The sequence below is a fragment of the Oncorhynchus gorbuscha genome, linkage group LG06, assembly GCF_021184085.1.
Source record: "Oncorhynchus gorbuscha isolate QuinsamMale2020 ecotype Even-year linkage group LG06, OgorEven_v1.0, whole genome shotgun sequence".
NCBI lineage: Eukaryota > Metazoa > Chordata > Actinopteri > Salmoniformes > Salmonidae > Oncorhynchus > Oncorhynchus gorbuscha.
Genome location: NC_060178.1, coordinates 72992622 through 73019902, shown reverse-complemented (window position 1 = coordinate 73019902; position 27281 = coordinate 72992622). Strand labels below are relative to the sequence as shown.

General features: G+C 42.9%; 1 protein-coding gene across 1 annotated transcript in view; it reads left to right on the top strand.

Annotated features, from left to right (window-relative positions):
* Positions 1 to 27281, top strand: part of LOC124038736 (pro-neuregulin-3, membrane-bound isoform-like) — a 562438-nt gene that overhangs the window by 63242 nt on the left and 471915 nt on the right. The gene's annotated exons all lie outside the window — the stretch shown is intronic.

Genomic DNA, 27281 nt, shown 5'->3' with positions numbered 1-27281 from the left:
AGTTCAAACCCCCGAGCTGACAAGGTTCTGCCCCTGAACAGGCAGTTAACCCACTGTTCCCAGGCCGTCATTGAAAATAAGAATATGTTCTTAACTGACTTGCCTGGTAAAATAAAAATATAAAATTAAGCAGCGGAAACACGTTCTCTGGAGTGAAGACTGATGCATCACCATCTGGCAGTCCGACGGAGTAATCTGGGTTTGGCGGATGCCACAAACGCTATCCGTCCAAATGCGTGGTGCCAGCTGTCAAGTTTGGTGGAAGTTTATCATGGGTCGGGCTAGGTCCGGGCTAGGTCCATTAGTTTCAGTGATGGGAAATCCTAACACTACAGCATACCATGACATTCTAGACGATTCTGTGCTTCCAACCTTGTGGAAACAATTTGGGGAAGGCCCTTAAATGTTTCAGCATTACAGTGCCCCTGTGCACAAAGCAAGATCCATACAGAAATGGTTTGTCAAGATTGTTGTGGAAGAACTTGACTAGCCTGTACAGAGCCCTGATTTCAACTCCATCGGACACCTTTGGGATGAATTGTAACGGCTGGCTGCGAGCCAGGCCAAATCGCCGTACATCAGTGCCCGACCTCACTAGCTAGTGCTCTTGTGGATGAATGAAAGCAAGTCCCCAAGGCAATCTAGTGGAATGTCTTCCCAGGAGAGTGGAGGCTGTTATGACGGCAAACGGGGAACCAACTCCATATTAATGCCCATGATTTTGGAATTAGATGTTTGGTGAGCACGTGTCCACATACATACTAGGTAAGAGAGAAACAGGCCTTTGGGCTTGGTGGATTTTCTCTGAGTACTTAGCTGTGGGATATGGTGCCAAGAGGGTATAGAAGCCCTTGTTTCAATCGCGGATTAAATAGCCTCCCATCTCATATCCTGTCCTCCCCCTTCCATTTACCATGTTCTCAAGGTCAAGTCTCTGCTCAATGTGCCACTCTCTATCTCTGACTTTCCTCGCTCCCAGTGGAAATATATCTTTCTGCTGTTCTCTATCCTCTCTCCATCTCGCTCATCCTGCTTGGTCTCTCTTCATCTCTCTTGTCTTGCATGTTCTCTATATAATGATAAAGACTCAACATATTTGTTTAAATATGTCTGAAAGCTCACAACCAATGTTCCATCCATTTTTTTCCAGCACTGAGCAAATTTCAGGTCTGCTGAGCGCAATCTTTAACCTAATGAATATTCGGTGCGAATTCCAGCTTGCATTTAGTGAGGCTGAACCTGCATTAAGTTACAGTTTTATCAGTGGCCATGTAGATTACTGTGGCTATTTGATCATAATCTAGGTTTACCAGAGTGACCTACCATCAAAAACAATGGAGAAAAAGCATCCCATAACATATTAACATGTAAATAGCTGTTGTATCATTCAGCATACAGTAGCAGCCAATGTGTGGTGTTCAATATAGTCCTACTTTTGAAAAACAACAAGCAGGGCTTGACGTTAACTTGTTTATCCAATTGTCCTTCAGACAAGGAGGTGACTGAAAATTATGTTTTGTTTGATGCAAGAATCCTAATACCATTATTACAGAGAATCAGACAAATTATGCAAACCCTCTGCCGATTGGCTACTTAGCTTATTCAAGCCTGTCGCAAAATACAACACTTCCCCTTTAAGACAAAAAAAGCTATTTTACCTGACTCGCTTTTCAAAGATGTCTAGAAATGTACACGTTTTGTGCTCTTGTAGGAAGCAACCATTCCACTATTGCTGACTACAAATATATATATAACAAGGCTAATAACTCACTGACTAGCAAAGGATATGAAAAAATGTGCACACGGGGCTGAATGCAGCTCACGCATTGATCTCAAAACAAGCGCATCTACTCACAACCGCTCATGCTGTAAAAACAGTCCAGTTCAAGGTAAATGGCACAGATGCATATATGCAATGATCTATTTGCATATAGGTCTAATGCAGCACTGATTGTTTATGCCGCACAGGTCTGTGTAGAGTACAGGCTGAGTAGTAGGTGTCAATGCAATATAATCCTACTCCGATGGATTATGCCTGAAAACAAAATCTCTGACATAGTTTGTTTTTGTTTCGGTATGTTGTATTAAATGTGGCTAATATTACATTGATTTGATCACAATTACCACAGTAAAGGGAAATGTTGATAGTGTTGACAGGGATAATCTAGGACAGTGGTCACCAACCTTTTCTGATTAAGATTAATCAAGCCGAAATCTACCGCTCAGATTTTGTTCATGAAAACAAAAATTATATATTTTTTTCATTTAAGATAAGGGTTAGGCAAAAGGTTTGGTTAAGGTTAGGTTGAAAATCACCTTTTAAGAAGAGAAATTGTTGAAATAGGTGGGCTGTATGACTTTGTGGTTATGGTAACGAGTGACGACCGGTAGGTAGGTAGCTAGGACTGCAGTAGATTGAACTGCATTGCCTCCTAGCAGAACCATATCTGAATTGTGAATTCACATCATTGAATATATTTTTTAAAACCATTAACTTCTTCGATATAGGGGGCGCTCTTTTAATTTTTGGATAAAAAAACGTTACCGTTTTAAACAAGATATTTTGTCACGAAAAGATGCTCAACTATGCATATAATTGACAGTTTTGGAAAGAAAACACTGACGTTTCCAAAACTGCAAAGATATTATCTGTGAGTGCCACAGAACTGATGCTACAGGCGAAACCAAGATGAAATTTCAAACAGGAAATGCCCCAGATTTTCAAGGCGCTGTGTTCCATTGTCTCCTTATATGGCTGTGAATGTGCAAGGAATGAGCCTACACTTTCTGTCGTTTCCCCAAGGTGTCTGCAGCATTGTGACGTATTTGTAGGCATATCATTGGAAGATTGACCATAAGAGACTACATTCACCAGGTGCTCGCTTGGTGTCCTCTGTTGCAATTATTGCATAATCTCCAGCTGTGTGCATTTTTCCATTTGCTTCAGAGGAGAAACCCAACTGTCACGAATGACTTATCATCGAATAGATATGTGAAAAACACCTTGAGGATTGATTCTAAACAACGTTTGCCATGTTTCTGTCGACATTATGGAGTTCATTTGGAAAAAAAGCTTGGCGTTGTAATGACTGAATGTTGCCTGCTGAATGCTAGGCTTAATGCTATGCTAGCTATCAATACTCTTACATAAATGCTTGTGTAGCTATGGTTGAAAAGCATATTTTGAAAATCTGAGATGACAGTGTTGTTGTAACGGTTCTCTTCTATCTCCTCCTCTGACGAAGAGGTGGAAAAAGGATCGGACCAAAATGCAGTGTGGTGGTTATTCATGTTCTTTAATAAAGGAACTATACATGAGATAACTAACAAAACAATAAATGTGTGAAAACCTAAACAGTCCTATCTGGTGCAAACACAGAGAAGGGGAACAATCACCCACCAAACACTCAAAGAATATGGCTGCCTAAATATGGTTCCCAATCAGAGACAACGATAAACATCTGCCTCTGATTGAGAACCACTCCAGACAGCCATAGACTTTGCTAGATACCCCCACTAAGCCACACACCCAATACCTAACAAAACCCCAAGACAAAACACACCACAATAAACCCATGTCACACCCCGGCCTGACCAAATAAATAAAGACAAACACAATATACTTCGACCAGGGCATGACAGTTGTTAACAAAAGGCTAAGCTTGTGAGCCAATATATTTATTTCAATTCATTTGCGATTTTCATGAATAGTTAAAGTTGCGTTATGCTAATGAACTTGAGGCTATGATTACGCTCCCGGATACGGGATTGCTCGACGCAAGAAGTTAAATCATTTTTATCCATGATTGCTGCGCTAATTAACAATGTTGCTGCTTGCAGGTCTTTTGTGCAGTGTTTGTTAACCCCTGGCCAAGTCAAAACACTATGTGCATGTACAATGGGGCAAAAAAGTATTTAGTCAGCCACCAATTGTGCATGTTCTCCCACTTAAAAAGATGAGAGAGGCCTGTAATTTTCATCATAGGTACACTTCAACTATGACAGACAAAATGAGGGAAAGAAATCCTGAAAATCACATTGTATGATTTTTTTATGAATTTATTTGCCCAGAGATGTTAACCAGCCAAGACATTGTGCTGTTGTTGCGTGCTCACTGAAGGTAAGTGAGGAGTCAAACGCAGGAGAGCAGAAATGTCAGTGTAGTGTGTAGTCCAAAACAAACACAGTCCAGTACAAAATCCCAAAACCCAATGGGAACAAACAGTTCACCCGTAAGGCGTAGAATCTCAACTCACCTTACTAAAATTACTACACGCGAAAATACACTGAGGTAAGCCTCCACAAGCAACCAGAAAATGAAAACCAGGTGTTGATAGAACCAAAGACAAAACAAATGGAAAAGGAAACATGGATCAGTGATGGATCGTAGGCCTGAGACGCCGACCGCCGAGCCCCACCCGTACAGGGAGAGGAGCCACCTTTGGTGGAAGTCGTGACAGCTGTAGGAGATAATTGTTCATCTTACTTCACAATGAAATATAAATTAGGCTTAACTGAATGATAAGGAGGGTGAAGAGGTTGATTTAATTTAGAAAGACAATAGTGTAATGATGAGGTTGTGTTATGCCTATTAATCAGCAGAAAATCATTTTTCCGCATGCCTTGCGGGTTGATAACATTCTCTTTTACATTTTACTTTGTAAAAAAATTGCTGTTATGATCCTGTTTTATTTACAATAACTATTACTAATCAATTGATTGGGAAATGGGAAATTAAAATGAAATGAAAATGTCCAACGTGTTGCAGTAGGCCTTTAGAATAATGCAAATGTGTCCTTGACTCTATCCAAGTGGGTGATAATTGTGCAAGTTACTTCACAATCAAATTTAAATTAGGCCTAACTGAATGATGAGGGGGAAGAGGTTGGTTTAATTTACAACAACAATAGTGTAATGATGAGTTTGTGTTATGCCTATTGATCAGCGTTGGCACTCACGTTAATGAACTCTGCAGGATGATACCATTCTCTTTTACGTTTTTACTTTGTAAAAATAAGTTGTTATGGGACTGTTTAATTTACTGTAATTCTATTACTAATCAATTGTATTGTAAGGGAAATGTGAACATGCTACGTGTAGCAGTATAATGTAAAACATATCCTTCACTCTATTCATGTTGATGAATGGGAAACAATTGTAAACAATTGTCAGCCCGGCCAATTAAAACTACACCCAAACTTCACTACCAAAACTAATTTCACACATAATAAGGGTCTATAGAAAATATTAAATTGACAATAATCTGATGAGTGGCAATATTAGGCCTATCAAATTGTACGTGAAGAAATGGGCATGTCTTATAATTGACAGATGCAGGAAAATAAGCATCACTTTATCAAATCCTCCTTCAGAGTCACATGCAGGTAAAACATTGTGATTTCTATATAATATCAGAAAGAGTATATTCTGCGGTTTCTATGACTGTAACGCCTGTCGTCGGAAGTAGTGGACCAAAGCGCAGTGTAAAAAGTGTTCATGATTTCTTTTATTATCAAAAACACTCGAACAAAGTAACAAAACGAAAGTGAACATTTCTGTCAGGTAACAGAGACTAAACAGAAAATAACTACGTACAAACACAGGTGGGAAAAAGGCTGCCTAAGCTCCCTACGCTGATCGCTCCGCTTCTGTGGAACCGGACCGTGGATCGTCTCGGGGACTCCGGACCGTGAATCATTGCCGGAGGAACCGGACCGTGGATCATCGCATGATTCTCTGGACTGGGAACCCCCGCTAGAGGCTCTGGACTGCAGCTCGTCACTGAAGACTCTGGACTGCAGATCGTCGCTTGAGGCTCTGGACTGCAGACCGTCACTGGAGGCTCTGGACTGCAGACCGTCACTGGAGGCTCTGGACTGCAGACCGTCGCTGGAGGCTCTAGACTGCAGACCGTCGCTGGAGGCTCTAGATTGCCGACCGTCGCTGGAGGCTCTAGACTGGGGACCGTCACTGGAGACACCCCGGACTGGGGACCATCGCTGGAGACACCCCGGACTGGGGACCGTCGCTGGAGACACCCCGGACTGGGGACCGTCGCTGGAGACACCCCGGACTGGGGACCGTCGCTGGAGACACCCCGGACTGGGGACCGTCGCTGCAGGCTCCTTGCCATGGATTATCACTGGAGGCTTCGTGCCATGGATTACCACTGGAGGCTTCGTGCCATGGATTACCACTACATGCTCCGGGCCTTGGATTATCACTGGAGGCTTCATGCCATGGATTATCACTGGAGGCTTCATGCCATGGATTACCACTACATGCTTCGGGCCATGGATCATCACTGGAGGCATCCTACGTGGAGCCGGAACAGGTCTCACTGGACTGAGACGTACTGCCAGCCTAGTGAGTGGAGCTGCCACAACACGTCCTGGCTGGATACCCACTCTAGCTCGGTGAGTATGGAGAGCTGGCACAGGATGCACTGGGCTATGAAGGCATAGTGCGTAGAGCCAGCGCAGGACAAACTGGACCATGGAGGCGCACCAGAGGTCTTGAGCGCAGACCTGTCACAACTCGTCCTGTCTGGATACCCCCCAGACAATAATTACCCACGAACACAGGTGGAGAAAAGGCTGTCTAAGTATGATTCCCAATCAGAGACAACGATATTCAGCTGCCTCTGATTGGGAACCACACTCGGCCAAAACAAAGAAATAGAACATAGAATGCCCACCCCAAATCACTCCCTGACCTAACCAGGGGATGACAATGACACTTACCTTTGTCAAATAACTCTCAAAATTCAGGAGGGAAAGCGCAATTTCTAAATGTAACTTTTTCCAAGAATATCTGTGCTGTCCATGCATTCAGCACATGACCACTCACGTGGCAGCATTGCTCTGGCTACTAAGCAAAAACTGGTAACATAATAAACTTAAAATTAAAAGATGCTATTCTGTTGTCAATGGATGAATGGGCACTAAAAGCCAGATAGAAACTGATAATGGTGCATGTGACTTCAATGACCTGAATGATGAGGATGATGTGGAGGGTTAAGAGGGTGATTGACCTTAGAACAATAGTGTAATGATGAAGAATTGTGGGCAGTCCACTTATATTATTATGAAAGGCTGGAAATGGTATATCATTTCCCCTCTGATAGTCAAATCAGACACGGAGTACATTCACAATGGCAAGCTGAACCAAACGAATGGACTCACTGACAGCATTGCAAATGCTGCAGAATTTAGATAAGTTGAAGTTGGATGGAGGATTGGACATTGAGCTTGAAATCAACGTCACTGATGAAGAGTCTTAATCTGATCCTGATGTTGACTTCGAGCCTCCGCCTCCGATGCCTGAGCCTCACCGCATAAAAACCAGAACAAAGCCAACTGAGATGGTGATCTCACCTGCCACAGTGAGACAGGAGTCTGGAGTCTGGAGTCTGGTGGAGTCCGATGGCTTAGTTTGGGTAGAAAAGAGTGATGAGTTATGTGACATGCAGCACATGAGAGATTGTACTGTCGTTCATGCACACAGAAAAGGAAACAGTATGTGGGACTTGTCTATGGATGAACTCAAAGTATTTATTACACTTCTGTATGTCCACGAGGGCAAATGGCAGAAAGAGACATTTCGGGCTGATAGGTATGAGGTGGAATTTTTCAGAGAGACATTATGAGACATGACACAAGGCCCATGAAAACTGTACATTGCAACCAATTTGTTTTTTGAGTTTGTCTCTAATTTGTGTGTTATCTAGTGTTCATGTGCTTGTTTTCTTGTGTGTTTGTATGTTGACTTGAGTTAGTTTTAGTGTCTTTGCAGAGAATAGAGTGATGCTGAATGTGAGAGGAGAGTCACAGGGAGCTGTCCGATGTAGTCGGAAACAGGAACACACAGGTCTGTCCTGCCTCTATTGGAGCTGTCCATTGAGGGTGGTGCTGAACTGTTGGCTTTGTAGTAAATTAATTCATTTGTGCAGCTGACTGTGTGGCATAGAAATACTCAGTTCTCAGAACACATTGATTGGCTATTTTGTGGACTACTGAAATAGCTTTTGTTTTACAACCACATATTTGAACTTACAAAACTGGGACTGCAAGGACGGATTGGTATTGTTATTAGCTTTCTGTTCAGTTGGGGACATTTAAATTCATAGCTGGTATGTCATAAACTCAAAAATCCATTCATGGTATCAATTCCAACTGCATGTTAAGAGGCGTTGACCGAGTATCAACATTGACTCTCCTCTCAGTTGTATCAGCCATGAGTGGCTGTTGTCCCTCTAAACCCCACTACTTGCCAAAGAGTCCAGTTGCATGGGTGCTATGATCTAGCTGCTTGGTGCTTGACTGCCTGCTGGCGTTTCCTCTTCACCAAGAAGCCAATACTTTGCCAACCCTTGATTAAGTTAGATAAATAATAACATGACATGGGGAAAGTTCCCTATACCTCCAAATACCTGCCTTGTCTTCGTGAGTGCATGTGTGGCCAATTAGAAGGGATTGACAGCCTTATGCCCAATCTCCTCCGAGACGGGGCTTGATGGGGTTTGGTCGACTCATACACAGTGTTAGTGTGGGTGTTTATCTTTCATTTCGGGGGAGAGGGAGAAAAAAAGAGAGAGAGATGTAAAAAATAAATGGCTTGTGTTTATGGTGAGCAGATTTGAATTTGTTGCTCCGCCTGGCTTTTGTAGCAAATTACTGTTTAATTTGGCCGGTGTTGTAGGTAATTGTTCTCATTCACTGGTTTGGGGCTAATCTGAAAGTGACTGGAGGCTAATTGATTCATCTTAAAACCAAGAGACCCTACAACAAGTGCGTGTGTGTGTGTGTGTGTGTGTGTGTGTGTGTGTGTGTGTGTGTGTGTGTGTGTGTGTGTGTGTGTGTGTGTGTGTGTGTGTGTGTGTGTGTGTGTGTGTGTGTGTGTGTGTGTGTGTGTGTGTGTGTGTGTGTGTGTGTGTGTGTGTGTGTGTGTGTGTGTGTGTGTGTGTTTCCATACATGAGTCATAGGGAAATTTGAAAAAATGAAGCAAAATAGAAAGGGGTCAAGAGATATTTCACTTTTGGAAAAGAGAAGTTAAAGTCAAGGCACTGAGTCCTAAAGGATTGTGTTCAGTACGAGCGCATCGTCAGAAATAACCTTGGGGCAAATGCTGGAGCATGTGGCAATGAAAGAATGTAAATGTGAAGCAGCGGGACTGAACTTTTTGGACTCCTTAGAAATGCTGGGCTGTTGGCAGTGGTGCTCTGCTCTCCCTAGTGGTCAACTTCATCCACCTGGCAGCCCTTACAGCATGAAGAAACCACATGCACACAGAGTGTGGAGCTGAGCACTTGACATGCATTGAAATATTGATGAAGTTGTAGACGGTTCTCTAATAGCCTTCCTTTACTATTTGCTGACAGGCCATTATTGCATCTCTCCCGTAGCTGCAGGCAAAAAAGTAGTTTAACAACCACACATATCCCCTCAGAGCTGACATATTCATCTCCTTTGCCTGTCATTGGTCACATGATATCTCCCTTGTGGATTTAATTGCATTAACTTCTAATGGCTTGGGGTCAGTATTTTGACGTCTGGATGAGAAGCGTGCCCAAAGTAAACTGCCTGATACTCAGGTCCAGAAGGATATGCATATAATTGGTAGATTTGGATAGAAATCACTCTAAAGTTTGCAAACTTGTTAAAATAATATCTGTGAGTATAACAGAACTGATATGGCAGGTGAAACCCGAGGAAAATCCATCCAGGAAGTGGGATTTTGTTGATGTGGGTAATTTCATAGAGAATATAGAGAATCTAATGGGTTAGGACCCAGAATGCAGTTCCTATGGCTTCCACTAGATATCAATAGTCTTTAGACATTGTTTCAGGCTTGTTCTCTGAAAAATGAAGAAGAATGAGTCCTTTCTCTCAGTGGACTGTAGAATCATGCAATGCTGGTTTGCACGCGTGACCGAGTGCGCGCCCTTCGTTGTTTTTCCGTTCTATTGAATACGCTATTGTCCGGTTGAAATATTATCGATTATTTAGACAATTGACAACTTGAGGATTATTATAAACATAATTTCACATGTTGTGATGAACTTCACCGGTACTATTAGGATGTATTAATCTGCATGTTTTGACTGCCTTTGAGCCAGTGGATAACTGAACAAAACGGGCCAACAAAACAGTTTTTGGGATATAAATAGGGACTTTATCGAACAAAACAAACATTTATTGTGTAGCTGGGCCTCTTGTGACTGCAAGCTATTTCTGACTTTGGTAATTCCTTTACTTGGTTGTAAAATGTTTGCATGCTTTTGTAAGCGGGGCGCTGTCCGCAGATAATCGCATGGTTTGCTTTCGCCGTAAAGCCTTTTTGAAATCTGACAAAGCGGCTGGATTAACAAAAAGTTCATCTTTAAACCGATGTAAAACACTTATATTTTTTTATGAATGTTTATTAGGACTATTTCTGTATTTTGAATTTGGCGCTCTGCAATTTCACCGCATGTTGTCGAGGTGGGTCGCTAGTGAACCACCTGCGCCAGAAAGGTTAAACCCTAACATTTTTCCTCTGAGCAAAAATTGTAGTCAAAACCAAAGAAAATTTGATGGGGAAAATATTCTGAAAAGACAAATAACCCTGATTGCTTTAGTAAGAGATGCTTTCTGTATGGTACAGCCGTTTGTCATGTATTGATGTATAAGAAACCTTTAATATCATCAAAGAGTAAGGGTCAAAGGTTGGACCAATGTGGGCTCACACGATTGATTAGTCTAACATTGGCCAAGTCAGAGTATTGCACTCCATCGCAGAGAGACAGGCTGATGGGAGATTGTGTCAGAGGTTAATCGAACATAACCATAGTGACCATCTGAGAGCCCTCTGGAATGTGACCTGTTAAAGTTTCAGAGCAGAAGTTGAACCTGTGAAACTTCTCCCGCAGAGAGAGAGCGAGCGTGAGGCAGAGCCCATTAGTAAATCTCTTTGGGCTAGGTGTGCCGCTACCTTCCCACCTCGATAACATCCGGTGAAACTTCAGAGCGCGAAATTCAAAATACAAAATTCGTAATGTTAAACATTCATGAGAATACAAGTGTTTTACGTCGTTTAAAAGCTTAACTTCTTGTTAATCCAGCAGTCAGATTTCAAAAAGGCTTTACGGCAAAAGCACACTATGTGATTATCTGAGGACAGCACCTTGCATACAAAAGCATTACAAACATTTTCCAAACAAGCAGAGGCACCACGAAAGTTAGAAATAGCGATACAATAAATCACTTACCTTTGAAGATCTTCCTCTGTTTGCAATGCCAAGGCTCCCAGCTACATAACAAATGGTCGTTTTGCTCGATAAAGTCCTTCTTTATATCCCCAAAAAGTCAGTTTAGTTGAGCGCACTTGATTCAGTAATCCACCCGTTTCCCTCATTCAAAATCCATAAAAATGAATCCCAAAAGTTACCAATAAACTTCGTTCAGACAAGTCAAACAACGTTTCTAATCAATCCTCAGGTACCCTAATATGTAAATAAACAATATAATTGAAGACGGAGAATAGTATGTTCATTATCGGAAGCCATAGGAACTGCAATCTGGGAGGTAATTCCATTGATTTTCCCATAGACAGCCATTATAATGAGTGGTGAGCTCAAGACAAAAAATCTGGGTGGGTTATCCTCGGGTTTTCGCCTACCATATAAGTTCTGTTATACTCACAGACATTATTTTAACCGTTTTGGAAACTTTAGAGTGTTTTTTATACAATACTACCGATTATATCCATATTCTGGGCCTGAGTAACAGGCAGATTACTTTGGGCACCTCAGTCATCCAAACTTCCAAATATTGCCCCCTATCCCTAAGAAGTTTTAAGTGCTGAATCAGTGGTGAGGAGGAGTGCAGGTGAGTGAGGTCACAGCCTGGAGAAGGCATCCAGACCTCAACACCTTAAAGATGGAAATAGCTACGCTGTCCGCCACTGTCCATATACATACACATGCATACATTGCATAATTGTCAACAGCCCTCACTACAGTATATGGTCCCTTCTATTGGCCCTGCTATTGCGTGTGAATCTTGAAGGCATGTGGGAACTGTTGTGGCTAATGTGCTCCTAGGCTGACACTGGCCTTGATTTTGCCCCTCCTGGGCAGTTTGGTTGAAGCCGGAGTGGTGTGGTGCAAAGTTGGGCTTCTATCTAGGTCATATACTGTATTCGTTGGTGTTCTGGTGTTCGCTTCCCCCCCCCACCCCCCAAGCTAGTGTACAAGGTCTGCTGTCTAAGATGCTAATGGATGGCCATGAAACTTTAAATACCCTGACTGGTTCAATCATTTAATAATGACTTCTCAGCAGACACTCCATAGTTTTCCAAGGTTTGCAGAAAATAAGACCATTTCGAAAGCTATAAGAAGGCATTATAGGACACACACATTATAGTGTGTGTGCGCATTTGTGTTTGACGGGGCCTCAAGTGTTTTTTGTGCTAATGACCAGAATTAGCCCAGCTGATGACATACAAATTAAAGGACCTTTGTTTTTGCAGCTTGGTTAATGTATTGATATTCGGTGATGAATCTGTGTTTGAGCAGAGAAGACAACAAATTATGCTGAGAAAAGGAAGATGAACCCAATGCCTCCCTCCCCTCTTCCCCTCCTAGAAGTTTCTGGTCAATGTAGACTATGGTTGGAGGATTTGCTAGCCCATAAACCCCTGGTAATGTCCAGCAAGATGTCTGGTGTCTTCATACAGCAGGCCTATGTCATGCCTTTCTGGGAAAGAGGAGTCTGGCGTGCTCTCTTTTTGACAGCACTGAGCACTGTTTTCCTTTTATCTCTATTGGGACACTATGGCCTAAGGTTTTGACTTTGTGGCAGAAACATAAAAATTCCCTTACAATTGAAGGGGTTGTTTGAGTGTTCGACTCCAGAAAACTCACCATTGATTCTGTCTGACCGTGTTTGTGCTTTTCTGATGGCTGCTTACACTGCTCTTTTGTATCCTCTAAAAAGCTTAATCTCTGTCTCTCACCCTAACAAACAGTGTCAGAGCTAGATCCAAAACAACTAGTTCCTGTTGCTCCTTCTATTCACCATCTGTTTTTGGGATGGAAATAAATTATATAACCCAATTCACCCCTCCCTCCCCACTTTCTCTCTCCTCGTTCCTGTCTTTCTTCTCTCTCCATCTGTCTCTCTCCCTCCCTTTCTCCTCTCCTTGCCAGTCTCACCTCCTCTCTCTCTTCCTCTCTTACCCACTCTCTCTCACAGACTCTCACACAATCTCTCTCCACTCACAAATGAAATGAAATCAAATATATGTTAATTGGTCCCTACACCGTAGCAAATGTTATAGCGGGTGAAGTGAAATGCTTAAGTTGCTATCTCCTAATAGTGCATGATAAACAAGTACACAAATAATTAAAAACTAGAAACAAAAATCAAGGTTGTCAGAACGAATTCAATTAACAACCTAAATAGCACTATATCAGTAATCCAAATGCAATCTATGCATATATACACCCCAAAAAATTAAGTAAGACCGATATGTACAGCAGTAGATACTATGTATATATTACAGTGAGCTATGTCAAGAATCCACTATATAAATATGCAATGTGTATAAACATTAGTAGACATGTTAGAATGCCTTGTAGCTGGGTGTGCTGAGTACAGAGTAGGATGACTCTCATCTTTGAGCTGATTGGTATGCTAAACATACAGCAATGCAGGGAGAGAAGGATCCACTGTCATTGGGAAGGAAATAGATGGCAAGGGTTTGGGACTTGACTGACAATGCAATGTAATAAATGGCCTCGGTGCCATCTAATGAACGAGCAAAGGGCCGTAAATACGTTGCTCAAACAGATAAACACAGACAGAGCAGGTAGTCGGACAGCACATCATCCACAGATACGCACCCAGGAAAGGACCCGACAATGAACATGCACATATTTTATACCTCTTATAGGTATAGTCACGTTGTTTGACAGTTATGGTGTGTTTGTGTGTCGCTAAATCTACAATGGAAAAGTAGTTACCTTCACATTATGTTTGGCATAGTTAATGAATCAACAACATGATAAACTTGTAGGGATGTTGTAGCTCATCAACACGCTATTTGACACCAATGCAAGAATAATTTATTTACTAGTTGAGAGATCATCACATGTAGATGTGATAATTGTTACTATTTTTAAGAGCTTGATTTTGACACATGGCTACATTGTATGTGTGTAAGTGCTTGTGTGTGTGGAGAGTCGAGACTATGATGCATGCACTGTTCTGCTGCTCCTCTGGGGCCATTACTCAGACAGGGTGCTGTGTCAGGCCACCTGGGTTTACTAAAGCAGGAAGGACGACAGGGAGGAGGGGGTTGAAGGCCAGGCCAGCTGTTGGTGGGTATGGACAGGGGGGTGGTGTTTGTGTGTATGTGTGTATTATTGTGTGCCTGCATGCACTTCTGTATGTGCGTTTGCTCATCTGCACATGTTCATTCTCTGTGTGTGCGTGTTTCTCTGTCATCAATCCTTTACAGACTACTCTGTACTCAGTCATTTTTGGACATAGCCTGTCCTCTTTCTTAGTCCTCTCTTTTGGCACTGCCCGGGGGGCAGCAGTAGCAGTGGACACACCAGTTACACAGGCTGTCCTGCGGACACACTAGGGAATCTTTCTGCTTCACTTCCTGTACCAACTACCAACTCCCAGCAAGGCACCAGGCACAGCTTAGCTAACTAAACCATCATCTCACATCATTACAGCATGCCATGCTAACCCCTCCGGTACTAACTGGGCATAGTGCTAACAAGCTCCCAAATTAGTCACTGCTCTGACTACAGGCGAAGAACCAGACACTCAGCAGCACAGTGTAAGATACAGTATGTTAACAGTGAAACAGGCTGGGGTTTATTAGAGTTATCCAGATAGCAAGTCATAAAGAGGACATATTATAATGCGTGTAAGTATACGGCTTTCATGAAATGGTTTTGAGGAAATGTATTTCCTTGTGAGTGGACTACTTAAAGGAGAATTCCACCCAAAAACTACATTTTGGTATTTGTTTCATTATTCTATTGTTGATATAGTCCCAACAGTTTTGCATCAGTAATCAAGTTTTCAAGCTATGGTGTATAACTTCCAAAATACAGAAATACAGCAGGTATGTTGCATTATCTATCATATCATGCTGCGTTTTGCATCATATGATACAAAATGCTTCATACTGGTTGTACTGTATTTCTGTATCTTGAAAGTTGTCACGCCTTGGTCATTGTATCTTGTGTTTTTGTTATATGTTTGGGTAGGCCAGGGTGTGACATGGGTTTATATGTTGTATTTCGTATTGGGGTTTGTATTAATTGGGAGTGTGTATTAGTAGGGGTGTGTCTAGTTAGGCTTGGCTGCCTGAGGCGATTCCTAATTGGAGTCAGCTGATTCTAGTTGTCTCGGATTGGGAACCGTATTTAGGTAGCTTGAGTGCGCGTTGTATTTCGTGGGTGATTGTACCTGTCTCTGTGTTAGTCACCAGATAGGCTGTAATTAGTTTCACTCGTTTGTTGTTTTCGTATTTTCAGTTATCTCATGTACCGCATTATTCTTCATTAAAAGTCATGAGTAACCTACACGCTGCATTTCGGTCTGACTCTCTACAAACAACAGACGAAGTTCATTACAGAATCACCCACCACCATTCACAGACCGAGCAGCGTGTGAACTGGCAGGATCTAAAGGAGGACGCTATGGACGGCAGAAGCAGGGATTATACGACGTGGGAAGAAATCGACAGGTGGGCGGCCGACCCAGAGCGAGTGCAGGAGCCCGCCTGGGATTCCCTACATCAATGCGAAGAGGGCTATACACGTATGGAATCGAGAAGGAAAGCATTGCTATACAGAGCGAAAACCGAAGGTAAAGGGGGAAAGCGCAGAGAGAGAGTGGCCTGTTAATCGTGAAGAGCAGTTGCAATGGGAGAGACTGCATCATTTGGAGATTTGGACATGGGAGGAGGAATTAGACGGTCAAGGACCCTGGGAGCAGCCAGGAGAATATCGCCGTCCCAAGGAGGAAATCGAGGCAGCTAAAGCGGAGAGGCGCATGTATGAGGAGGCAGCACGGCGACGCGGTTGGAAACCGGAAAGTCACCCCAAAAACAATATTGGGGGGGCTAAAAGGGAGAATAGTTATGCCAGGTAGGAAACCTGCGCATACTCCCTGTGCTCACCGTTGGGCTAGAGAGACCGGCCAGGCACCGTGTTATGCTATGGAGCGCACGGTGTTTCCAGTGCGGGTGCAGAGCCAGCTGCGACACATACCAGCCCTTCCTATTGGCCGGGCTAGAGTGGGTATCGAGCCAGGTAAGCTTGGGCAGGCTCGGTGCTCAAGAGCTCCAGTGCGCCTGCACGGTCCGGTCTATCCAGAGCCACCTTTACACACCAGTCCTCCGGTAGCAGCTCCCCGCACCAGGCTTCCTGTGCGTGTCCTCGCGCCAGTACCACCAGTTCCAGCACCACGCACCAGGCCTCCAGTGCGCCTCGCCTGTTCAGCGCAGCCAGTGCTTTTCTCCCCTCCTGCGCTGCCGGAGTCTCCCGCTTGTTTAGCGCAACCAGAGCTGTTCTCTTCTCCTGCGCTATCGGAGTCTCCCGCCTGTTTAGCGCAGCCAGAGCCTTTCTCCTCTCTTGCGCTGCCGGAGTCTCCTGTCTGTTCAGCGCCACCAGTGCTCCCAGTCGGCCCAGCGCGTCCAGTGCGCATCGCCTGTTCAGCACAGCCAGTGCTTTTCTCCCCTCCTGTGCTATCGGAGTCTCCAGCCTGTTCAGCGCAGCCAGAGCCTTTCTCCTCTCCTGCGCTGCCGGAGTCTCCTGTCTGTCCAGCGCCACCAGTGCTACCAGTCGGCCCAGCGCGTCCAGTGCGCCTCGCCTGTTCAGCGCAGCCAGAGCTTTTCTCCTCTCTTGCACTGTTGGAGTCTCCCGCCTGTTCAGCTCAGCCAGAGCCTTTCTCCTCTCCTGCGCTGCCGGAGTCTCCTGTCTGCCCAGCGCCGCCAGTCGGCCCAGCGTCACCAGTCTGCCAGGATCCGACAGAAGTGCCAGTCTGCCAGGATCCGCCAGAAGTGCCAGTCTGCCAAGATCTTCTAGATCGGCCAGACAACCTGAATCATCCAGGTCCACCAGCCAGCCAGGATTTACCGGAGCCTACTACCTGCCTGAGCTTCCTCTCAGTAATGAGCTTCCTTTCAGTACTAGGCTTCCTCTCTGTACTGGGCTCCCTCTCAGTACCGGGCTTCCCCTCAGTACTGGGCTGCTTCAGTCCCGGGCTGCCCCTCTGTCCCGGGCTGCCCCTCTGTCCCGGGCTGCCCCTCTGTCCTGAGCTGCCCTGCTGTCCTGAGCTGCCCTGCTGTCCTGAGTTGCCCCTCTGTCCCGAGTTGCCCCTCTGTCCCGAGTTGCCCCTCTGTCCCGAGTTGCCCCTCTGTCCCGAGCTGCCCCTCTGTCCCGAGCTGCCCCTCTGTCCCGAGCTGCCCCTCTCTCCCGAGCTGCCCCTCGGTCCCGAGCTGACCCTCGGTCCCGAGCTGCCCCTCGGTCCCGAGCTGCCCCTCAGTTATGTGGGGATCAGGGTGAGGACTATTAGGCCATGGTCGGCGGAGAAGGTGGATTATCCAAGGACGCGAAGGGGAGGAACTAGGACATTTATGGAGTGGGGTCCACGTCCCGAGCCAGAACCGCCACCATGGACAGACGCACACCCGGACCCTCCCTATGCTCTTGAGGTGTGTCCCGGAGTCCGCACCTTAGGGGGGGGGGGGGGGTTCTGTCACGCCTTGGTCATTGTATCTTGTGTTTTTGTTATATGTTTGGGTAGGCCAGGGTGTGACATGGGTTTATATGTTGTATTTTGTATTGGGGTTTGTATTAATTGGGAGTGTGTATTAGTAGGGGTGTGTCTAGTTAGGCTTGGCTGCCTGAGGCGATTCCTAATTGGAGTCAGCTGATTCTAGTTGTCTCGGATTGGGAACCGTATTTAGGTAGCTTGAGTGCGCGTTGTATTTCGTGGGTGATTGTACCTGTCTCTGTGTTAGTCACCAGATAGGCTGTAATTAGTTTCACTCGTTTGTTGTTTTCGTATTTTCAGTTATCTCATGTACCGCATTATTCTTCATTAAAAGTCATGAGTAACCTACACGCTGCATTTCGGTCTGACTCTCTACAAACAACAGACGAAGTTCATTACAAAAGTTATATATCTTCAAAACTTGATTGCTGACATGCACACATTTTGGGACTATATCATGTGTTACTACGCAAAGGTTGTCTTAATTCTCGCTCAACAAACTCCCTTGGTTGATTTTTCAAATTGGCATATTTTGTTTCTAAATGTCAGCTCAAGAGTGAAGGTTTCATCGAGTTGTGAGATAGTACTTTTGTACATATAACACACCGTGGCTGAGGAAAGGCACAACTCCCAATAATAGTGAACCCCAAACCAATGTTGTTCTTATTATATTTGCGCCTATTCGATGGTCCAATGTCCCTGTCAATTGTTCAGTGCTTTCCCGGGTGCTCTACAGCTGCATCAGAACTGTCACTCCGTGGTGATGCTGGCTTTCAGAGTTTATCTGACCAGTGTCTGTGTTCTTTTTCCCCATCTTAATCTATTATTATTATTGGCCAGTCTGAGATATGGCTTTTTCTTTGCAACTCTGCCTAGAAGGCCAGTATCCCGGAGTCGCCTCATCACTATTGACGTTGAGACTAGTGTTTTGCGGGTACTATATAATGAAGCTAGTTGTCCTCTTGCTCAGTTGTGCACCGGGGCCTCCCACCCCTCTTTATTTTCTGGTTAGAGCCCGTTTGCGCTGTTCTGTGAAGGGAGTAGTACACAGCGTTGTACGAGATCTTTAGTTTCTTGGCAATTTCTCAGAACAAGAATAGATTGACGAGTTTCAGAAGAAAGGCCTTTGTTTCTGGACACAAATGCTGATGCACCAGATACTCAACTAGTCCAAAGAAGGCCAATTTAATTGCTTCTTTAACCAGGACAACAGTTTTCAGCTGTGCTAACATGATTTCAAAATGGTTTTCTAATGATCAATTAGCCTTTTTAAATTATAAACTTTAATTAGCTAACACAACGTGTCATTGGAACACAGGAATGGTGGTTGCTGATAATGGACCTCTGTACGCCTATGTAGATTTTCCATAACAAATCTGCTATTTCCAGCTATAATTGTAATTTTCAGCATTAACAATGTCTACACTGTATTTCTATTCAATTTGATGTTATTTTAATGGACAAAAATGTGCTTTTCTTTCAAAAACAAGGACATTTCTAAGTGACCCCAACATTTTTAAAGGTAGTGTATATAAATGTATTTTTTAAATGTGATTCATGCGCAATCCCCAAACGGAATTGCACGTACCCCCCTCCCGGTTGGTAATACCTGAACTAGAGGGAAGAAAACATAAAAACATTTGAGGAACTCTCTGGACTTTTGGGTAACAATTTTCTTGACACCTAGCGTCATGACACGTTATGACACGGTCAAAACATTGTCATAATTAAGTAATAATGCCCTCGAAGTCTGCATTTTTGAGGGTATATTGGCATGGGTTTTGTTAGGCCACTATATCCTCCATACACCGGCTTCGAGGGCGTATCACTTTAATACAACAGCTAACCAACATATTCAAACAATGATTGACATATTTTCATTAAATATTGTATTTTCATGAATTTATTTATATTATTTCATGCTTCCACAAGATATAATTCAAATCTAGGGTTGCTACCCAAATCGGCTGGTAATTTATTCTCTCAGACCAGTCGTTCAGTCTTTTTGTTCTGTATCTATGGACGCGACCCAGTTGTTCGTGTCATACTGGCTGGCAACGTTCTTATCCCTTGCTTGCTGTCCAGCCAACTACGGCTAACTTATTGTCATGTCAAAATGTGCAGCCAGAATAACAGCAAAGTAGCTGCATTTGCATTTGTTTAAGCTGTTTTCTAGTGACATAACAATGAGCTAATGTGGACACGGTTGTTCAGAGGAGCTAGCCAACAACAAAGCTAACACAATCACTTGAAACTGAAGTTGGAAAGACTGCAAACTAGCTGTAAGGGCTATTTGACCAAGAAGGTGAGTGATGGAGTGCTGCATCAGATGACCTGGCCTCAACAATCACCTGACCTCGATGAGTTGGGCCGCATTGTGAAGGAAAAGCAGCCAACAATTGCTCAGCATATGTGGGAACTCCTTCAAGACTGTTGGAAAAGCATTCCTCATGAAGCTGGTTGAGAGAATGCCAAGTTTGTGCAAAGCTGTCATCAAGGCAAAGTGTGTCTACTTTGAAGAATCTAAAATCTATTTTGATTTGTTTAACACTTTGTTGGTTACTACAAGATTCCATATGTGTTATTTCATAGTTTTGATGTTTTCAATATTATTCTACAATGTTGAAAATAGTACAAATAAAGAAAAAACCTTGAATGAGTAGGTGTTTCAAAGTGCTTGACTGGTAATGTATGTGTCATGATAATATTATGACCATTTTATGACATATTATGTCAGCTGTTGTGACATATTATTACATGGTTATGACCGTGTCATAACATGTTATGACTCTAGATGTCAAGTATAGAGTTACTGAACTTTGTTTGCAGCTGTTGGAAACAAACTACCCATTTTCTTAAACAGCTTCTGGTGAATGTATATGTCTCCGCTATTTGCATTGTGGGACAATTATTGTTTTGAAAGCTCAAACAAAGCTGAAATACCGTACAGTCTCTCGATAAGCAGGCTCAGTAAAACTCCAGAACCTAACCTTAACTCTAACCCTAGATCCTAACACTAATCCTATAACTAATCCTAAACTTAATTCTAACCCTAACATTAATTCTAACCGTAACCCTAAACACACTAGAAAAAGCATTTAACCTTGTAGGGACTAACAAAATGTCCCCAGTTCGGACTTCTTGCCCAACAAGTATAGTTAAACCCGTCCACACACACATGCATACACACACAGACATGCACACACACGGGTAAATATGTTAGACTTTTACTAGTCTCTGACTGTATGTCTGCCAATAAGGGATAAAGTGCCAATCTTATCCCTCCTACGTGTGTGTTTGTCCACTTATCACCAAGGCAACACTGTTGAGAGCGTTAACGCAACAATAAGCTTTTGAGAGCTGCAGGTTAAGCAGCTTTTAGACAATACTGAGGGGGTAGCTCGGCAACCAAGGCCCCACAGCAAGACAATCGCTGTGCCACATGAGTAACCCAGATGTGCTATGCACGTCATATCTGCTCCCTCCATCCCACAAGAGAGTGAGTGAGGGTGAAAGGAGGAAAAGAGAGCTAGAGAGTGAGTGTGTGTGTCTCTCCTCACTGAGAAACAGAGAGTGATTCGGGTAGCGTGAATAACTACCTTTTATTGTTCCCTGTTTCCATCCATGTATGTATTTGATTCATGCGTCAAGAAACAAATCTATTGGCGAGGGTTGGTTCCCGTGGCATAGGTGAATAGAAACGAGAAAGATATGAGTTGACTGATGCCTAACACAAATATGTAGTTGGTTACTGCATTTATACCACAGCACAGGGATCCACTCTACTGGGTGAGAATCCGCATAATTCACCCCTTCACACACCACTTATTCTGGGTGCTGTAGTGCAATACACTAACTGTGCTAGCAGTACAGTTTGGCTCCACAGCCACAGCCTGTGTGGGAAAAGCCTGACTCCAGAGTGGGTGGCTTTGCTAATGCCTGCTTTACTGGATTGTGCTCATCTCGGTTCGTGGGAGGTGTATATATGTGTGTGTGTGTGTGTGTGTGTGTGTGTGTGTGTGTGTGTGTGTGTGTGTGTGTGTGTGTGTGTGTGTGTGTGTGTGTGTGTGTGTGTGTGTGTGTGTGTGTGTGTGTGTGTGTGTGTGTGTGTGTGTGTGTGTGTGTGTGTGTGTGTGTGTGTGTGTGTGTGTGTGTGTGTGTGTGTGTGTGTGTGTGTATCCCTATACAAATTGTATATGCATCCAGTGCCACAAAATCCATTGTCCATGAAGTGCCTGTATGAGAGCATCTTTCACAAAACTAATGAACTTTTAATACATTTTGTTAGGGGTTGGACCGTGTGTTGTGCTGCTGTTCTTGGCCGTTTGGTATGCAACGTGTGCTTGGTTGATTTTAATTACTTTTCTGTCAAACAAAGTTAGGCTGACTGCTTCTTTATGAATATTGGCATGCATTTGTGTGCCCTAACTGTATGTGCTTAAATGGCTTAATATATATTCATAAGTGTGTTTGTGTGTTTTACGTATGCAACAGAGCTTAAAAAGATGTGCCCTGTCATATAAGGGAGAGGGGATGATGAGAAATAAAGGGATACTGTAAAGGAATCGGGAAGATGAAGTTGAGTAGAGAGTCACCAGGAGTGGCTGGTGTGATATGTTAATGAGAGAGAGTTTTCATTAACACAGATAAAGACAGAATTTAACTTTTTCCTCGCAGACAGTTCTATAAGATTACTGAAATCCTAGATGGAGACGAAGGAGAGAGAAAGCGAATGAGATAGAACTGTTAAGGCCCACAGCCTTCGAGATGGAGCCATCACTTAAAGAGATACAGCTGATTATAGGCCATTACTCCCGGATGAGGAACCAGCCATCTATGCCTGATCCTAATGGTTCCCACCACAAGATGAGGCAAAACCAATGGCTCTCCATTAGAGATTAAATCAATAATATGTGTATACATCGATCTTGCCCGCTCTGGCAGGCAAATAAAGGGCCTTTCAACCTCAACCCGTACGTCAAGAGCTGATATGCTGACCATTCTGTCATCCCGCTGGAGTGTGTGTTTAATCTTACCCAGTTGAAGCTAGAGCTTGTCTTCACTTGAACAAATTGCACAGCAATGAAACCCTATCAGTTTATTTTGCTTCACAAACGGAGCCCTCAACCGTTTATAGTCAATTATTTTCTCTACTGAGAGAGAGCGAAAACAACAGAGAGGGAAAGAGAGACACATCTGTAACACCCACTCAATGTTATTCAATGTGATGAATTTAATCAATAAGCTAACTAGCTTAAGAACAATATTCAAATAACAATATTCAAAGTTAATTAAGTAATGAATCCACACCTGTGAAGGAATATGAGCTGTAGGTACTGCCGTGGTAAGGGCAGCCAGCCCTATATTATGCCATCAGGTGGGAGATGATCAGAACAGGGGGATCGGCAAGTTAACAACATAGCTCCAAATGTCATACTGACAGTCATGTCAGTGCTTTTTGCGATTGATTCTGCAGTTGCCATGGTAATTCAGCAAAGACACTTGTCTTCCTCCATTAAGAAGGTGTCATTGGCAACTGTTTAGCCTTCACAGCTGTCCTCACAACGTGAAGTTATTTTCAGAATTCTGGTTAATTGCAGCAAATTAAAAATAATGTGCCGTCCACTTGAGCTGACAAGGATGCGTTCTGTGCCTACATGGTACAGTCGGTCCAAGGCGGTGTACGTGCATCCAGTCACTTTCAAAAAGTCAAGGTACTTCTAGTGTCATGTAGAGATGGAGAATAAGATGCTCCTAAGTTAGCTATGTCAAAATATTCATTGTTTCAGCAGCCACATTTACACTTGTGAACAAGCGCAATCAATAACACAAAAAAACACCCACAATACACAAGGGTATTTCTAAAAATAAAAATTGAAAAATGGTTTGAAACAAAAATAAAAGGATTGTCATGCCGTTCCACATGCCAGGTTTTTTTTTATGGAAGGATTTGTATGGAAGGTTGAAGCCAGCATTAGATGTTATCAACCTCATAACAGAGTAGAGCAACACCTTTCTATGGAAGTGACGGGAAACAAACAAAAGTGTCCACTCACAAAAAGTATATAAGTTCTCTCTCACAAAAACAGATTAAAAATGTATTCACAGAGAATTATAAGGCAGCAGGAGAACTTATAAATTGGCTACAATAATTACAATGACTTTTCAAGCACCAAATTGAGAAAATGGCTCATTTACAAGGTAGACCTATTCACCTACTAGAATTTATGAATTCCAAATTCAAATAGGCTACTTCAAGCATCTTGTATTCTTTAAAATTGCAGGTGTAACATGGAAAGCAAAATGTATTTGTCATGTTATTTAATAACCAGATCATATTGTTAATATGCCCACTAGGTTATGTAATTTGTCATTATTTCCAGAATAATCAAAAGCATGTGGGGTTGCGCAATAGTCTATCCTACACAATTGCGCACAGTAGATTCGGTGTCAAATCCAAAGCACAAAAACATATGAAAACATGAACTCATTACCTTGATGCTCTCTCTGTAAAATCTAATGAGACCCTGCTGTAAATCAAGCAGACAACTGTCTTCACCGGCGTAAGGAATGAGATAACAAAATATTGTGGACATGCCTCGCGAACACCTTTTTTCCAGCACTTGGGCTGTTGTTGCATCACATGCACTATCACAACAGCTGTTCGTCACCTGACTGTCATTTGGAAATATCCTTCCTAGATTCGGATGATGATGTGTGAAAATATCACAGCGTAACTAATCAGCTGGACTCCAGATGCGCATCCAACAAGTATCATGCATAATTATTGAAGAACCACATTAATGACAGTATCGATTTAGGTTTTAAGAATCAAGGTAAGGTGACTTTAGGTTAGAAGCATTGATTTAACATTTCTCATTTTGTTATTAGAGAAAATTGTTAATGGAATCAGAAATGCCCATCTCTTTTTTGGTCTTGAATCTTTGCCTATGCCACCAGGCGAAAGCCATTTTATGAGCACTAAATGGTGGTGTATTTTTGTGTTCACCTCTGTGAATAAAAGACGAGCGATGCTTGACTCCCTGCAACAGACCATTACTCCTCCATTATTTGACAATGTCGTAAATAATATACAACGGACTTGTACTTCCAGCGTGTTTGACCCAAGGCCATGCCCAACAATGGGAGTAGTCCTCTCAATGTGTGAAGCCAATGAGGTGGGAACAGGAGAGCTGTATCCTTGTGGTCTCACAGCGACAGGAATTGAGGGCACCATACTATATACAGTGCACCCACTTTTTTTAACAGGGTCGCTTGAGAGTACTGAACTACAATGCACCCATTTTTTATAGATAACCCTGGCTATAGCCTGGCCTGATTATGATGCACCATCCAAATGTCAATGGGATATTAATTCATTTTTTCATTGTTTTACTATTTAGCTCAATATGCTCACTTTCTACTTACATTAGCACTTGATATCACCACTCCATATGGAAATGGTAGGGCCTACTGGTAGAGATTGCAGTACCTAGCTACATACCATGTTATTATGTCTGTCACTGTCCAGCCTAATGTAATGTGGAGTGGTCTACATGGTGCCCATAGACAGTGGGACCAGGGCACAAATGTTCAGCCCCTTATCCTGGAAAGCAGTAGTCCAGAGGCAGAATAGCATTGTTGCCACTCCTCTCACACTTATCTTTCTTTCCAGATCTACAGCCCCTTCACGTTTGTTCTCAACAAAAAGCAATTATTAAGTGTCTGGGCATAATGTACTTGTTTAACGGAGGTAAATGTGCTAAATGGCATTTGTGTAGAGCATTGTTGTCAAGATTTTTTCTTAAACTTCTGTTACTTTTACAAGATGCAGACAGAGTCCCATGATTACTAATAGTATTTCGATTACTACTTTCCATTCGTATTTCTGCCTGTGTTCCTTACTGAGGGACCAGAGACTTCCCCCACTTGCCAGTTTGTCCTTTCCCATAAGGTCTTTTCCTGATCTTAGGTAACTGATCTCCACACCCAACAAACAGGTGGTACTTCCAGATGGCCTAGCTAGTGAATCTACAATATATTAGCCAGAAACACCTGATGGGTTAATTCAACATTTAACCACCTCCCACTGATTGTCTCCAAGCACCATGATCTGTCATAGCCACAAAAAACGGACACAGCAAATTCTGAGCAGCCTGAAAGCAGCTTTTAGATGGGAATTGTTGTTGGCCAGCATGTCACTCTAAGGACACATGTTACTTATGCTGAAATTAAACCGTATCAGAACAAACTGTGCAAAAAATCGATTTTGCTATGCAAATGTATTTTGGGAGCCCACCAAGGCACAAAAGCATATACAGCTGTTCTAAAGCATTTTCTTATTAATGCATGCAACATTTTTAGAGGCATTTTATCCATCTCATGCATATTGATGCAACAGCATTTAAAAAAACTGAAGTTGTAGGTAAAAACACTAAACCAAAGCTGTGTATATTTTCTACCAAACAAGAAGAGTCTGTAAGCAGTCAAATGAGGCATTATGTATGCTCTATGGTAGTGTTCATTGGAACTACTGGTGGTGTCAGTTGTGGTATTGATGTTTTATTGGTGTCACGGATCCCTCCGGCACTTACATTAAACACCCGTGGCCCCCAGTCCCAGTGATTAATAATTACATAAGTGTGTCCTTGGTTAACCATTGTCCTGTCGATTATTGTTACATATTATTATTATTGTTATTTCTTCAAGGTACTCCTCGCTCTTTTGTTTGAGTTTCAACCCTGTGTTTTGTATAGTGTTTGTTTGGTCTTCGTCCCTGTGCCTTTACACGGGACGGCGTAATTTGGGGTACAATTAAAATCCCTACGCATTCCTGAGCCTGTCCCACGACCATTTATGCCAACGTGACAATTGGAAGCTTGCTCTCATACTGTATGTAGCTACATTGAACTGCAAGGATTTTCGCCAGTCCAAGGTCAGTTGAAAACTCCATTACCTTTGTGACAAAAGTGTAGGGATATACTCCTCTCATGTGATATACTTCCAGATGTGGCTCAGTGCTTTATACAATTTAAAGCTGCAATACGTATATTTTTGGGTGACCCGACCAAATTCAAATAGAACTGTGTGTTAGATCTGTCATTCTCATTGAAAGCAAGTCTAAGAAGCAGTAGATCTGTTCTATGTGCACTATTTCTATGGTTCCCGTTCATAAGTTTTGTTTTGCCTCTTTGAATTTTGAACACCAGCTTCAAACAGCTGAAAATATATTTCACAGTGGTTTAGATTGTACAATGTTTCTCTACAATATACTTGCTTGTTTGGTCAAACTAAAATTTGTCAAACTATTTGACTTTTAGCAACCAGGAAATGGTGGAGCAATATCTGCATAGTGCATCTTTAAAGCACAATTTAATGCAAATACAAATACACAAATCCCTTTGATTGCCCTTGAGCCCTTGCCATCCCACCCACATGCCCATCCCCCATGCCCATTTTTCTCACAGCAACTTTTACCCAGGATTGTGGTGGTC